The sequence below is a fragment of the Mirounga leonina genome, unplaced genomic scaffold, assembly GCF_011800145.1.
Source record: "Mirounga leonina isolate KUSES-001 unplaced genomic scaffold, KU_Mleo_1.0 Mir_115, whole genome shotgun sequence".
Classification (NCBI taxonomy): domain Eukaryota; kingdom Metazoa; phylum Chordata; class Mammalia; order Carnivora; family Phocidae; genus Mirounga; species Mirounga leonina.
In genome coordinates, this window is record NW_023270268.1 from 53,188,301 (window position 1) to 53,203,466 (window position 15,166).

The window sequence follows — 15,166 nt, forward strand, 5'->3', positions numbered from 1 at the left end:
TGCTTTCAGATGCACAATTGTGCCCCCCAAGTGGTACCAAATCCACTCAGAATGACCTGCTGGCCACCACGCTTCTCAGACAGGTGTTTGGGAGCTCCTCCGGACCATCCCTCCCCAAGCCCAATCCCTGAGCATCAGGCCCCACTGTGCCTGGCCCACATGCCTACTGACCAAGCACCCCTTTCCTCAGGCTGGGCACCCGAGAGTCAGAGATCCTCTCACCTAGATTCTCCTAGCTCTTCCCTTCAGCTCCTGTGGCCAGGTCCCTGGCAGCTGGCTCTCCCAGAGCAGCCTGCTAGCTCAGCCTGGCTCCAGGCAATGGCCGACACCCCCTAAGGTGACACTTAGGAGCCCTATTTACCCTGCCAAGACAGCAGGTATCTGCTTCTCTGACAATCTGAAATAACTAGCCACCGCTTGATAAAGACACACTCAGTGAAAATACATACATGTCATATTCTTGGTATAGGTCAAAATGGCAATCATTCCAAAATTTGACTTCAGTTCTTGTTTAGGGCTGCATGAGACACCACAGAGTGTTTTAGTAATTCTTGATCTCTTAAAAATATATGCCAGGCCCATTTACGGAACTCAGGATTAAACACACTAAGAGTCCTTATCACATCGAATTCCCATTTTCATGTGATAAAACATAAACTCAGATCTGAACCATATGGGTTTAAGTGATAAAATCAAGCTTAAGACAACCAAAACAAAACAAAATAAAACAAAACAAAACACTAAGAAAGCAGTGGGCCTAATGGCTCAAGGTGTAGCCAGTGAGCACAGACTGCCTGAGTTCAAAGACTTGCTCTTCCCCAGTAGCTGGGTGAGCTTGGATTAGTTCATTAACCTTGCTGTGCCTGTTCCTTCATCTGGAAAATAGGAATAGTCATAGTACCTGCCTCATGAGGTTGGGTTTGGTTTTTGGTTTTTTGAGATTTTATTTATTTGACAGAGAGAGAAAGAGAGAGCACAAGCAGGGGAAGCGGCAGGCAGAGGGAGAGGAAGAAGCAGACTCCCCACTGAGCAGGAAGCCCGACGTGGGGCTCGATCCCGGAACCCCGGGATCACGACCCAAGCCAAAGGCAGATGTTTAACCAACTGAGCCACCCAGGCACCCCCTCATGGGGTTCTTTTAAGAAATAAAGGGCGTGATGTGTGTAGCACACCCTTAGAATAGTACCACATTACTGATGCTCATAAAGTTTAGCTATTCTATTTGTTCTTATTGTATTATTTGCTGGTCAGATAAATCAGCATTTCCTACTTGTTGGTCCATGGAACTCAGAGAGGCCACAAAAACTTACCACTAAATGGACTTAATTTTTTAAATTTTTTATTGTTATGTTAATCGCCATACATTACATCATTAGTTTTAGATGAAGTGTTCCATGATTCATTGTTTGTGCATAACACCCAGTGCTCCATGCAGAACGTGCCCTCCTCAATACCCATCACCAGGCTAACCCATCCTCCCACCCCCCTCCCCTCTAGAACCCTCAGTTTGTTTTTCAGAGTAAATGGACTTAATTTTTAAGACAAAAACTCACATTGCGCTTAATCAATAAGGTAAATTATATGTGAAGTCAATATGTTGGAAAAATTTGTATTTTCAGTGATAAATAAAGCCAAAATGATTATTCAAATGTTTTACTCTCTTTATTGTAAATTTTCATAGAATGAAGTCTATGCTTGCACACCTTTAACAGCCTGTGAAGGAGAATTTTCATATTTGACCAATCCACAGTAAACCAGTGTTGGGAGATGTTGCTAGGAGAATAAGCACTTAGAAAGAGGCTGCTCCACTCCTTAATTCCCATGTGAATTTATAGGCACAGTAGATTAATGACTGTGCCGGGACACATTCAGCATCAATAACAACATTAAAATAATTAGAAAATAGTTATTTAAAACAGTGTGCTAAATATATTTGTAATATCTATAAGAAAGGCATAATAGTCACAATATGTTAAAACATCTTACTTATCAATAAGGCACAGGCTAACAAGGCAATTTATAAATGACAAAAGAGAATAAATGGACAACTTATAAAAGAAATACAAATGACTACACAATAGGAAAAGGTGCTTAACCTCACTAACAACACACAAAATGTCAAGCAGATATATTTACTCCTAACCCACTGGCAAAGACAAAAATAAATAATTGATGTTACTCGGGATTAGTAACAGTTGGGTGGCAATGTGAACTGGTAGAGCTTAGAGCAAGAATGCTGCCAGAACTTTCTCTCTCTCAGGTGCAAAGCCAGCCGGGAAAAGTGTCTGCCTCGGAGCTCCACCACGTCCCAAAGGCTCTAGTCTCATGCGCTTCCCTAAAGCAAGCACCGTGGCTGAGGAATACAGCACCACGGTTGGCTTAGTCTGAGCCAGTGGGGGGGGGGGTCCCACCCAAAGGAGACAAAAATTTAAAGTCACAGACCGCATTTAAAGCCACAGAAATGAACAGGATCACTCAGGGAGAAAATTTAGAGAAGAGCCCAGCACCATGCCAGTGGGAAACTATCATGTAACCACAGATACTGTGTGTATCTTTCCAGGGTGGGTCCATGCTTTCACATTCCTATTTATGTGCATATATTGTTTTATTAATATATAAGACATGACCTCATGTGTATCATTGTTTCCCTCACCAGTATGTCCCGGAGTAATTTTCGTGCCTGGTATCCCCCAGTTTAAGGCTTCCCTGGGCTATTTCTCTGAATTAACTCTTGACTGGGGCCAAGAAGAAAGTGGAGGTGGTCCGCTCCTTATGCCCCAACCCACCTCACCCCTACCTTCCTGATAATGGTACCACCATTTCCTGTGACTTGGTTTCTCTTTCTTACATTTTATTTTTTGTTATCCTTTTCAGAATTTATTATCCTGATTTCGTCTCTTTGGGGGTACATCTATGCTGTCATTTCAATGAGTTTTCAGGAGAATATGTGTGTAAGTCACATGGTCAGTCTGCTACAGCAAAGCAAAAGTCTCCGTAATGTAATATAAGGGATAAAAGCAAGTTGTAGAAATATCTATATATACATATATCTACATCTATGTATATAATACATATATGTTTACATATATACCATTTTTAAATTAACAAATGTATGCTCTGTATGTTTAGAAGTCAAGCAAGAACTTTGTATAGTATACATCTCTATATTTTAAAAAGTTTTTTGAATGGGCATCAAATATTTTTACAAAGAAATATTTTTAAAAATCAGTAAGCTGATTTTTAATTTTTTAAGAGAGAACATGGTCATTAGAGAAATCATTGAAAATTCAAGAAGAAAAATGAGTTAGAAGAAAACCTTCCATAAAGTGTGGAATTACTATATTGTACATCTGAAACTAATATAATACTGTAAGTTAACTAACTGGAATTAAAATAAAAACTTAAAGAAAACCAATCTCCTTTCACTTTGTTGATAACTATTTGTCAGAATAATATTTTGGCTTGTATCCCCTTTATCTTTTTTCCCTGCAAGTATGCACATGCTTTTTCTCCTCAATGCAGTAATTTTGAACATAATGATGTTTTCTCTTAATAATATGTCCTGAGCATCTTTCCAAATCAATAAAGAAGTATCAGCTAATCTAAAAGAATAGATTTAATATTCTCTTTCCAATAAAATTAGAAATCAATATAGAAAGATAAGGGAAAATACATTGGAATTTTAAAGATATCATTCTAATAGTGTATGAGTTGAAGAGGAAATTACAACATAAATTTCAAAATGTTGGAAACTAAAAGATAACCAAAGCTCTACAAATCAAGAATTGTAAGATGCAATGTATGTTATATTACATTATGTTAGTAGTCTTAAATGCATTTATTGGTAAGTAAGAAATCTTTAGTAACAAAGAAAGATTGAAAATAATTTGATTTTTTAAATCTGTGTGGTAGTTACATGGGTATTCATTACATATATATGTTTTTGGTTTTTTGTTTTTCTGGATATTTGGGATATCTCATATATTAAAACTTTTTAAGAAAAATAAATGAGTTAACTCAGGAAACATTTGACTCAAAGTAAACTCAAAGAAAGCAGGAAAAAAGAAATAAATACAAAAGCAGAAACTAATTATGATCAATAAAGCTAAAAGCCAGTTCTTTGAAAAGACAATAAATAAGCCCCCCGTTATACTGATCAAGAAAAAAGAGAGAAGACACGAATTAGGCACAAAATAACATTAGAAATGAAAGGAAGATATAACTACAGATGCAGTTGAAAGTTTAAAGTATAAGAGAAAAACATTATAAGTTTGGAAAATATAAATTATAAAAATAAATTCAAAGAGAAATGGAAGACTTGAATAAACCAACAACTGTTTAAAAACTTGAGTAAGTTGCAAGGGAAAGAAGTGCTCCTTTGTCCTCTCACAAGCAGCACAGTATGGTCATAGGCAGGTTTTAACAACATTCAATAGATTATTTTATCCAATACAACCATCACACAAAAAAAAACAGAACATTTTTCAAAGAAAAAAAGAAAGCTACCAACTTATTTTCTGGAACAAAACTGTTTTAGCCTGGGCTTCCCTGAAAACAGAGCCTGAAACTCAGGCTTGCGTGTGGGTCGTTTATTTGGAATATGATCCCGGGAAGTCGAAGTGAGGGACGGAAGATTGAAACAAGGAAGGAGGAAAGCTAACGTAAGGATACTTCATTGAGTTGGCTTCCACTAAGGGAGACCGAAAGGCCCTATTAATTTCATCTCGGGACTGTCACCCTGGGAAAAGAAAGGAAGGTGCATAGGCTCACCTGAGTAGTTTGGTCAAGGTCCGACCTTGGTCAAAAGTGCTCCCCTGGGCACCTGGGGCACCTGGGTGGCTCAGTCGGTCAAGCATCTGCCTTTGGCTCAGGTCATGGTCCCAGGGGCCTGGGATTGAGTGCCCATCAGGCTCCCTGCTCCACGGAGGGTCTGCTTCTCCCTTTCTCTCTCCCTCTGCTGCTCCCCCTGCTTGCACTCATACTCTCTCTCTTTCTCTCTCTCAAATAAATAAATAAAATCTTAAAAAAAGAAAAAGAGTGTCCCCCAACAGGTGTTAGCTCTTCACTCCCCAGCACAGAGCAGGTTTTGTGGGCATCGCTCACCTATGCATTGGGAAAGCCCGAGGAAGGATGTGAAAGGAACATGGCATGAACTGAGACAAGGTACGGTAGGTTGTCCTGGGACAAAGCCAGCATGGAACTGGTCATCCAGGAGTTAGAGGTAGGGCTGGAAAGATGTTTAATGCTCAAGAGATGTTTGATAAAAAAACTAAAAACAGGTTTTGCCACCAAAACCAGATCAAAACTATATAAGAAAAGGACTCTATGGGCCAATCTCACTTACACAGACGGATACAGAAGTCCTAAATAAAACCTAAGCAAGTCCCAAAAGGGCTTATCTCAGGAATACAAGTATTTACTATTAGGAAATACCCATCTGTGTGACTCAACACACTAACAGATTAAAGAATAAAAACAAAATATCATCTTCACAGATGTAGAGAAAACATTTGAATATCATTCACAAATTTTAAAAATCTCTTAACAAACCAGGAATGCAAATAAACATCCTTTTATTAATAAGGCTACCCTATCAAAAACTAACAGCAGCACCACAAAAAGATGAAGGCCTAAAAGTTTCCCATTAAAATCAGGATCAGGGGCGCCTGGGTGGCTCAGTCAGTTAAGGGTCTGACTCTTGATTTCGGCTCAGGCCATGATCTCAGTGTGAGATGGACCCCTGCAACAGGCTCAGTGCTCAGCAGGGAGTCTAGTTGAGAGTCTCTCTCTCCCTTTCCCTCTGCTCCTCCCCCACCCCTCAAATTAATAAATAACTCTTTAAAAATAAAATAAAATAAAATCAGGAACATGTCAAGATGCTCACTATCATCTCTCTATTAAATAAAGAAAAGTTCCAGAAATAAACCCTCCTATTTATGATCTGTTGATTTCAACAAGAGTATCAAGATGATCCAATGGAGAAAAAATTGTCTTTTCAATAAATGGTGCTGGAGCAACTGAACAGCCACATGCAAAAGAGTGAAGCTGAACCCCTACTTTACATAATATGAACTCAAAATGGATCAAAGACTTCCATGGAAGAGTTAAAATTATAAAACACTTAAAAGAAAATAGAGACATAAATGACTTCAGATTAGGCAATGATTTCTTAGATGTGACACCAAAATCACAAGCAACAAAAGGAAAAATACACAAAGTGGACATCATCAAAATTTAAAATTTCTCTGCTTCAGGGATGCCTGGGTGGCTCAGTCGGTTAAGCATCTGCCTTCGGATCAGGTCATGATCCCAGGGTCCTGGGATCGAGTCCTGCATCAGGCTCCTTGCTCAGAGGGGAGGCTGCTTCTCCCTCTGCCTGCCACTCCCCCTGCTCGTGCTCCCTCTCTCTCTCTTTGACAAATAAATAAGATCTTTTAAAAAATAATAATAGTAAAAATAAAATTTCTCTGCTTCAAAGAACACCATCAAGAAAGTGATGATACAACCCACAGAATGGGAGAAAATCTTTGCATATCATATGCCTGATAAGAGACTTCTATCTAAAAAATATAAAGAACTATTACAACTCAGTAATAAAAAGACAAACTGGTTCAAAAATGGGTAAAGGATTAAAGAAGATCTACAAGTGGCCAATAAGTACATGAGAAGATGTACAACATCACTAGTCATTAAGGAAATGAAAATCAAAACCATGCTGAAACACTACTCCAAACCCACCAGGATGACTATAAGCCAAAAGTTAGGTAATAACCATTGTTGGTGAGAATGTAGAGAAACTGGAACCCTCATACACTTAATGGTGAGAATGTAAAATGGTACAGCCATTTTGGAAAACAGTCTGGCAGTTCTTTAAACAGTTACCATATGACCCAGCAATTCTACTCTAGATTTATACCCAAGAGAAATAAAAACTTAAGTCTACACAAGACCATGATTTCGTGAACATTCATAACAGCATTACTGATAATAGCCAAAAGGCAGAAACAACCCAAATAGTCATCAACTGATGAATGGATAAATAAAATGTGGCATGTTTGTATCATGGGATATTTTTGGCAACAAAATGAAAGGAAGTGATTTGGCAATGACTTCTAGGATATGACAACCAAGGCACAGGCATCAAAAGAAAAAACAGATAAATTGGACTTCAACAAAAATAAGAACTTCTGTGCATCCAAGGGTACTATCAAGACAGCAAAAAAGACAGCCTACAGGATGGGATAAAATATTTGTAAATCATATATCCAATAAGAGAATAACATCCAGAATATATCGAGAACTCCTAAAACTCAACCACAAAAAAAGACCCAATTCAAAAATTAGTAAATTACTTGAATAGACATTTTCCCAAAGATCTACAAGTGCCCAGTAAGCACATGAAAAGATGCTCAATAACATTAATCATTAGAGAAATGCAAGACAAAACTCCAGTGAGATACCACTTCACACCTAGTAGGATGGCAATAATAATGAAAATGGGTGTTGATAAGGATACAGAGAAACTGGAACCCTCATGTGTTGCTAGCAGAAATATGAGATGATGCAGCCACTGTGGAAAACAGTTTGGTGGTTTCTCAAAAGGTTAAACAGAAACTACCATATGACCCAGCAATTACACTCCTAGGGAATTGAAAAGAATTTAAAGAACTAAAAAGTAGAGACTCAAACAGATATTTGCACATCAATGTTCACAGTAGCATTATTCACAAAAGCCAAGAAGTGTAAACAACCCAAGTGTCCATCAAGGAATGAATGGATATACAAAATGTGATATATATATATGATATATATATATATATCATATATATTTTATATATATTATATGTATATAATATATATGTAACATATGTAATGAAATATTATTCAGTCATAAAAAAGGAGTGAAATTTTGATATGTGCTATAACTTGGATAGATATTGAAAACATTTTGCTTAGTGAAATAAACCAGACATAAAGGACAAGTATTGTATGATTCCACTTACATGAGATACCTACAATAGACAAATTCATGGACAGAAAGTAAAATATGGGCTACCAGCGGCTGGAGGGTAAAGGGAAGGAGTACTACTTAATGGATAAAATGTTTTTCTTGGGGATGTTGAAAAAGTTTGGGATATAGATGATGGTGATGATAACACAACATAGTGAATGTACTTAATGCCACTGACACGTAAACTTACAAATGGCTAAAATGATAAATCTTATGTATATTTTACTACAATAAAAAAAGAAATGAAGTATTGATACATGCTCCAAAATGGATAAACCTTGAAAATATTATGCTAAGTGAAAGCAACCAGTCACAACAAATCACATATGGGATGATTCCATTTATATGAAATTCCGGAATAGGCAAATTCACAGAGACAGAAAGAAGATTAGTCCTTGTGTAAGGCTCAGACGGAGGGAGAGCTTAGGAGTGTGCAGTTTTTTATAGGGTGATGAAATGTTCCAACAATGATTATGATGACCCTTACATGACTCTGTAAATATGCTAAAGCCATTGAATTTCACAATGTAGATGAGTAAATTATATGGCACATGAATTATGTCTTAATAAAGCTGTTACAAAACACCAAAAAATATTCAAAAATTATTTAAATTATTTAAAAATAAGAAAATAAGACCAAAAAATTAAAAAGAAGAAGAAGAAAGAGAAGAATGCAGAAGAAGTACACAGGAAAATGAAGAGAGAATGAAAAGAAAGAACAGAAGCTCTTTTAATCAGTAAGTAAACACAGAATTATTTGTTTATGATATAACTATTATAGAAGAGTTGACTCTCAACCAAACGTTTTAAATGTTGTTGATTCCAAGATCAACACACCAAAATCAATAGCAGCCTCTAGTAGGCTGAATAGTGGCCCCCGGTGATATCAGGTTCTAATCCATGAAACCTGAAAATGTTGCCTTGTTTGGAAAAAGGATCTTTGAAGATGTGATAAGTTAAGGATTGAGATGAGGAGATCATCCTGAATTATCTGGATAGACCTTAAATGCAATCACATGTTTCATAAGAGGGCAATTTCACACATACACATACGAAGAGAGAGAGAGAAGGAGGAGAAGGCAATGTAAAGATAGAGCAGAGAGGGATTTGAAGATTGACCTTGAAGATTGGATTAATGTGGACTCAAACCAAGGAACACTGCAGCCACCAGAAGCTAGAAGAGGTGAGGAACATGTTCTCCCCTAGAACTTCTGGAGGAAGTATAGCCATGCCAACAGCTTGATTTGGGCCCAGTAATACTGATCTTGCATTTCTGGCCTTGAAACCGTAAGAGAATAAATTTGTTTTGTTTGTTTTGTTTTTTAGATTTTATTTATTTATTTTGAAAGAGAGAGTGGTGTGGGAAGGGGGATGGAGAGAGAAATGCAGGCAGACTCTGCACTGAGCATGGAGCCCAACTCGGGGCTCCATCTCACAACCCCGAGATCAGACTTGAGCCGAAACCAAGAGTTGGACACTTAACCAACTGTGCCACCCAGGTACCCCTAAATTTCTGTTGTTTTAAGCCATCAAGCTTTTAGAAATGGCAGCCCTGGGGAACTAATGCACAGCCCACCAGAAGAAACTAATTAAAAAACGTAATGAACAAAAGTTCCCACTCATAATAGCAGTAAACACTTTAAGATACTTAGGAACAAATCTAATACTGTTCAGCACTAATCACAGAGTTTCTGGTGAAGCACCAGGTCTTGCTTCCCTAGCAGACTAAAAAGCCCTTTGAGTTTTGAGAACACATTTTTATTTATGAATGATGTATCCAGTGCCTCCTATGAACTGGTTAATCTACCAGGTACTAGAGATTTAAAAATAAATAGACATAAAGCCTGACCTCAAAACAAACAGACAGGCAGTAACACTAGAATGCAACAGGTATTTCAATAGAATTAACAGTTTCATGGGAATTTGGCAGAAAGAGGAGCCCTACCTTGAAAAATTAAGTTTCACAAAGGAGAAACCTCCTGAGCTACCTCTTCAAACTTCAGGCCAAGAAGAGGTGAAGCAAGAACAGTGCAAGTAGAAGGAATAGTGAGTGTAAAGATAATGAAGTATCAGGAAAGAATCTTACATATTTGGGGAACAGGAAAAAGTTCACTCCGTGTCCACTGCGGGCACTATTCTGTATGTATTGCATACTTCTTAGGGAAAAAGCTGGAAAGGTAGGAAGAGGCCAGATCAAAAGGAGAAGGAGGAGAGGAAGAGGAATAAGGAGAAGGAGGAGAGGTAGAAGGAGAAGAGGAGGAGGAGAGGAAGAAGGAGGAGGAGGAGGAGGAAGAAGGGGGAGGAAGAAGAAGAAGGAGGGGAAGAAGAAGAAGAAGAAGAAGAAGGAGAAGGAGAAGGAGAAGGAGAAGGAAGAAGAAGGAGAAGGAAGAAGAAGGAAGAAGAAGAAGAAAGAAGAAGGAGAAGGAGGAGAGGAAGGAGAGGAAGGGGAAGGAGAAGAGGGGGAAGGAGAAGAAGACAAAGAAGGAGAAGGGGAGAAGGAAGGAGAGGGGAAGGGAGAAGGAAGGGAAAGGAAGAGGGAAGGGAGGGGGAAGATGGGGAGGGGGAGGAAAGATGCCTTAAGCCAAACAAAAGGACTCTTTGAAAAAAAGGAAGCTAGAAAAAGTCTTTAGCTATGGAAGAGGTTTGATTTTTTTCTAGTTAACTCTGATGGAGAGTGGGAACAGACTGGTATCATGGAGGCCAATTAGGAAGCAATGAAGCAATGAAGCAGTCCAGACAAGAGGTGGTGAGAGCTTCAGAAAAGCAGTGGAGGTTGAGGAAAGGTGACAGGTTGGAGAAGTTTTAAGCATCAAGCCCATGGAGATCAACTGGACGTGGAAGTGAAGGGGCAGTTGAAGAATGGCAACTCCATGAGAACAGGGGATGGTTGTCTGTCTGTGCACTGCCATGTCCCTGGCATTAACACCAATTCCTGGCACACAGTAAATACTCAAAAACCAATTGTCTAAGGAATAAATGTAGTACGACTCCCAGTCTGTAAGGTGGAAGATATATTTAATAGTGACATGAATAGGCAAAAACATGGGAGGAGGAATCTATGTATGGGCAAAAATGCAGTGGTTTATTTGAGTCCTGTTGGTTTATGTGCCTCTAAGTGGGGATTTTGTCTGGAACTCAGGAGTTTGAGACCACTGGAAATAGATGAGATTTCCAGGAAAAAGCATCAGAGCAAGGAGGGCTAAGATCAAGGATGGACCCTCGCCCTTCCTTCCACCCTCGTCCCCTCATATACGCTGGGTTTTCACCAACTCTCAAGAGGTAGTCAGCAAAGGACACTCAGAAGCAGCTCCAGATGTAGGAGGAGCATGTTCCCCTGATGCCAAGGGATAAGAGTTGAGCAGGAAAGAGTGTTTACCGTCTCATAGGCTGCAAAGAATCCAAGTAAGATGAGAACCACAGGAAAGGCAATTAGGACACTGGATTAGTCTGCTCGGGCTGCCATAACAAAATACCATAGCCTGGGTGACTTAAACAACAGACATTTATTTTTCTCACAGTTCTGGAAACTAGAAGTCTCAGACCAGGGTGCCAACATGGTTGGGTTCTGGTGAGGACTTTCTTGCGGCTTGCAGAGAGCTGCCTTGCCTCTGTGTGCTCACATGGAGGAGAGAGTAGGAGGGAGGAGAGAGAGAGGCTCCATTCTCACGACCTCATCTAAACCTAATTAACCCCCAAAGATTCCATCTCCAAATACCATCACATTAGGGGTTAAGCTTTCAAAATATGAATTTTGATGGGGACACAATTCGTCCATAGTGGAGACTGTTAATGACCCTTGAGAGAGCAACTTGAGAGGAGTGGGGAGAGCAGAAGCAGATAGTAATGGTAGAAAGTGAATGGGAGTAACCTTTGATATTTTTAGCTCTTTGTGCCTGGAATATAGTAGGACCTTACTAGATAACATTAAATGAATGTTTGTGGAAGATTCTCAGAACTTTTACCTGTCCCCTTATTCACTTAAAATAGTTACACCCTATCTTGAGTTTCTCCTGCATCCTTCTTCCAAATCCCTCTGGACTCACTTTGCTTCAGATGTCACAATTGTTCTGCTGAAAGCACCTGATGACCACGCCCCAGTGGAGAGCACGAGCCAGCTGCATGGAAGGACACTGAGCATAGCGACACCTGCATCAAACTGGGGAGTGTGCCCAGGTCTATGCAGGGCAACCTCTACCCAGCTCCAGCCAGCTCTTATCATAAAGAATTGTGGGCCCCGCACTGCGGTACATTTGTATTTTCCAAGAGAAGTCATAATCTCAGATTATTACGTGAAACTACCCAAGTTTTCCATTAGCAACTAATTCAAACTAGTTATGGGGTTCAACAAAGTGCACCTGCTGGACTCTGAGACACTCAATCCACACGCAACTCTCAGATCGCCATGCTGGTCCCTGCTGTAGATCTTGCAGGGAGTAAATTAAATGTAAATGACAGAAACTTCTACTACTACATAATAAATCAGAGAGTTCAGAACCTCATCAACTCCTAGGCATGATCTGGGTTGAGAATAAAAATAAGCTTCCCCTAAATTCATGGAAACATAACCCAAATTAGAGTTGCAGAGGACACTCAGAGATGTCAAGTACATTCCTAATGGATCAAGAAGGACAAGCAGGCTGTTGACGACGCAGCCCTTCATGTCTCCATCAGAACAGATGTTGGTTAGAAGAGGCCACAGGGCAGTGATGTCACTCAGATCCAGACTCTCATTAGGAGCAGGATTGGGGGGTGGTGAGGGGGCGTCAGAGAAAAGAGGACCAGAGTCTATTCCCTTGACCTCCCAGAGACCTGTTTCCTCCTTTATACAACCAAGAGGCTGAGCCTGGGTCGCCCTCCCCAGTCCCTTCTGCTCTGTTATGTGCACTGAGTGGTGGGCTGAATGTGTTTCTGTTCCCCTGTCGGGATTCAGGTTGTTTTCTGACCTGCAGGAGCAAGCAACACCTTTTCCATTGGATGAAAAGCTGTTGCCACAGGCCACAACCAGTCGGCACTCTGAACCAGTCTTGGGGGAGAATAAGCAGTGTCAGAAATTCATCGTCATAACTAGTAAGTGAAATTTGGCAGAGAAGAAAGACAAGAGACAAGACTAAAGGGAATAATTTGTTTTGTTTTGTTTTTCCACTCTGCATCCTTTCCCTTATTAAAATGAGAGAGACAATTTAAGAAAAAGTCTTGCTCTTAGAGGAGTAAATTGCATTCAATTTATTCATTCAACCACTCACTCAACAAATATTTATTGAGTGCCTCTGGGCTCTAGCCTCTGTGCTAGGCTTAGGGATAGATATATATATATACTATGAAAGAAAGGCACTGTGAGGAGGCAGATGCCTCCCTAAAAATGCTATTTAAGCTGGAGGGTGGAGGAGGAGCAAGGCACAAGAACTGTTCAGGGAAGGGTGTTCGAAGAATAGGAAATAGCAAGTCCAAAGAACTGAGTCAGAGAGAGCGTGGCAAGTCCCAGAAACTGTCAAAGGGCCAGCTGGCCAGAGCCTGCTAACAAAAGAGGGCGAGTAAGTGGATTCCAAGATTCCTGGAGTGGTGGCCACCATTCCGATGGCCGTCATGAGTTTGGATTTTACTCCAAGGGCAATGGAAAGTTGTTTGAAAGGGATACAAGTAGGGGGTTGACATTATCTGATTTCTGCAAAGATCCCTCTGGCTGCTGCATGAAGATTAGATTTGGGGAAGACAGGAGAAACCTGATCATGAGACGGACACAATCATTCAGGCCAGGATGATGGCTATGGAGAGCAGTGAATGGACTGGGATATATTCTAGAAGCAGAAGAGAGAATATGCTGATGGCTTGAATGTAGACGGTGTGGGAATGTGAGGAATCAAGGACGACTCCTAGATATTTACCCTGAAACACAGACGTTTGTGGATACTGTTTACCACAGTGGGGAAGGCTGGCACAGGAGTGGGTTCAAAGAAGAAAAAATGGTTATTTTAGTAAGTAAGTGATTTTTACTATTTTAGAAGAACCCCTTAAACAATGTCCCAGGTCACAGTGCTGATCATGTCATTGTCCTGCCTCAAACATGTCAATCGTAGTAGTAGTATTATTATTGTCATTCCACATAATTTGCAATTCCTTAAATATGCTTTTCTCTCCTCACACCTTTTAGCCTTTGAACATACTGTTTTCTTTCCCTAGAACATCCTTCCCTCTTCGTCCACTTGATGAACTCAACTCAACTCAAAAGGGATACTTCTTCATAGAAGATTTCCTTGATTGCTCCAGGCTGAGTTATGTGTGTTTTCTAACAGGGAGACATAGTACTAATTTAGAGCACAGAACATGGAGTCAGACTGCCTGGGTTCAAATCCTGGCTATACCACTCAGCTTCTGGGAGTCCGTCAAGTTCAGGCACTACACCTGGGTTGAGTCTATACCCCCCAAATTGACCGGGACAGTGCTTGGCACATCATAGGGGCTCAGGAAATCTGGAATGAATCAATGTGTATTGGAATGTTGCCAGGTAAAGATCTCGTGAAGATGCATAACTGACTTTCTTTATTGTTCTCGTTAGGCTTCAAACCCCCAAACCAAGTTTTCCAGTCTCCCTTCCAAACGAGAGGACATTCTCCAGAGACATATATCAGAATGCCCCAAATGAGAAGCAATTGCATTTATTTTCCTGCGGTGTTTTCTCTTCTTTAGAAGAATTTCTCTACCGTGAGCCCGCCGTCCACACTCTCAGTAAGCAGGTAATCTGCGTGCCTTCCTGGGCGCCTTGCCCGTGCCTGAGCTGAACGCCCTCCAGTGCTGACAGCTGGGCCCGCCGGCACATGGGTCCTCTCGCTCTGTCCCCAGTTCCCAGCAATGGTGGCACTAGCCTGAGAGTTTGAGCCATAACCACACACACCGCACGTATACGTTCTCCAGGTTTCTTCTTTATTCAGCCACCCAGCTAGATCTCGTGTTCGTCTGGAGATCTGTGCAGTGTGCTGGGAGGCAGAAGGGAAAGATGGCAAGATTTGAAGTCTGCAAATCTGGGCCCAACTCGTTAGGCGATCTGAGCAACCACTCCGAATCAAGTCTTTTAAATGAGGACAAGGATGGCTCCTGCCCTGCAGGAGTGTTCTGGGTGTGGCAAGCTATTGTTAAGAGCACTCTGAAGACTAAAAATAT

The 15,166-nt window shown here is 40.4% G+C and overlaps 1 long non-coding RNA gene across 1 annotated transcript in view; it reads right to left on the reverse strand.

Annotated features, from left to right (window-relative positions):
- The window catches only part of LOC118005797, a 72,245-nt gene that overhangs the window by 5,680 nt on the left and 51,399 nt on the right, over window positions 1-15,166 (reverse strand). The gene's annotated exons all lie outside the window — the stretch shown is intronic.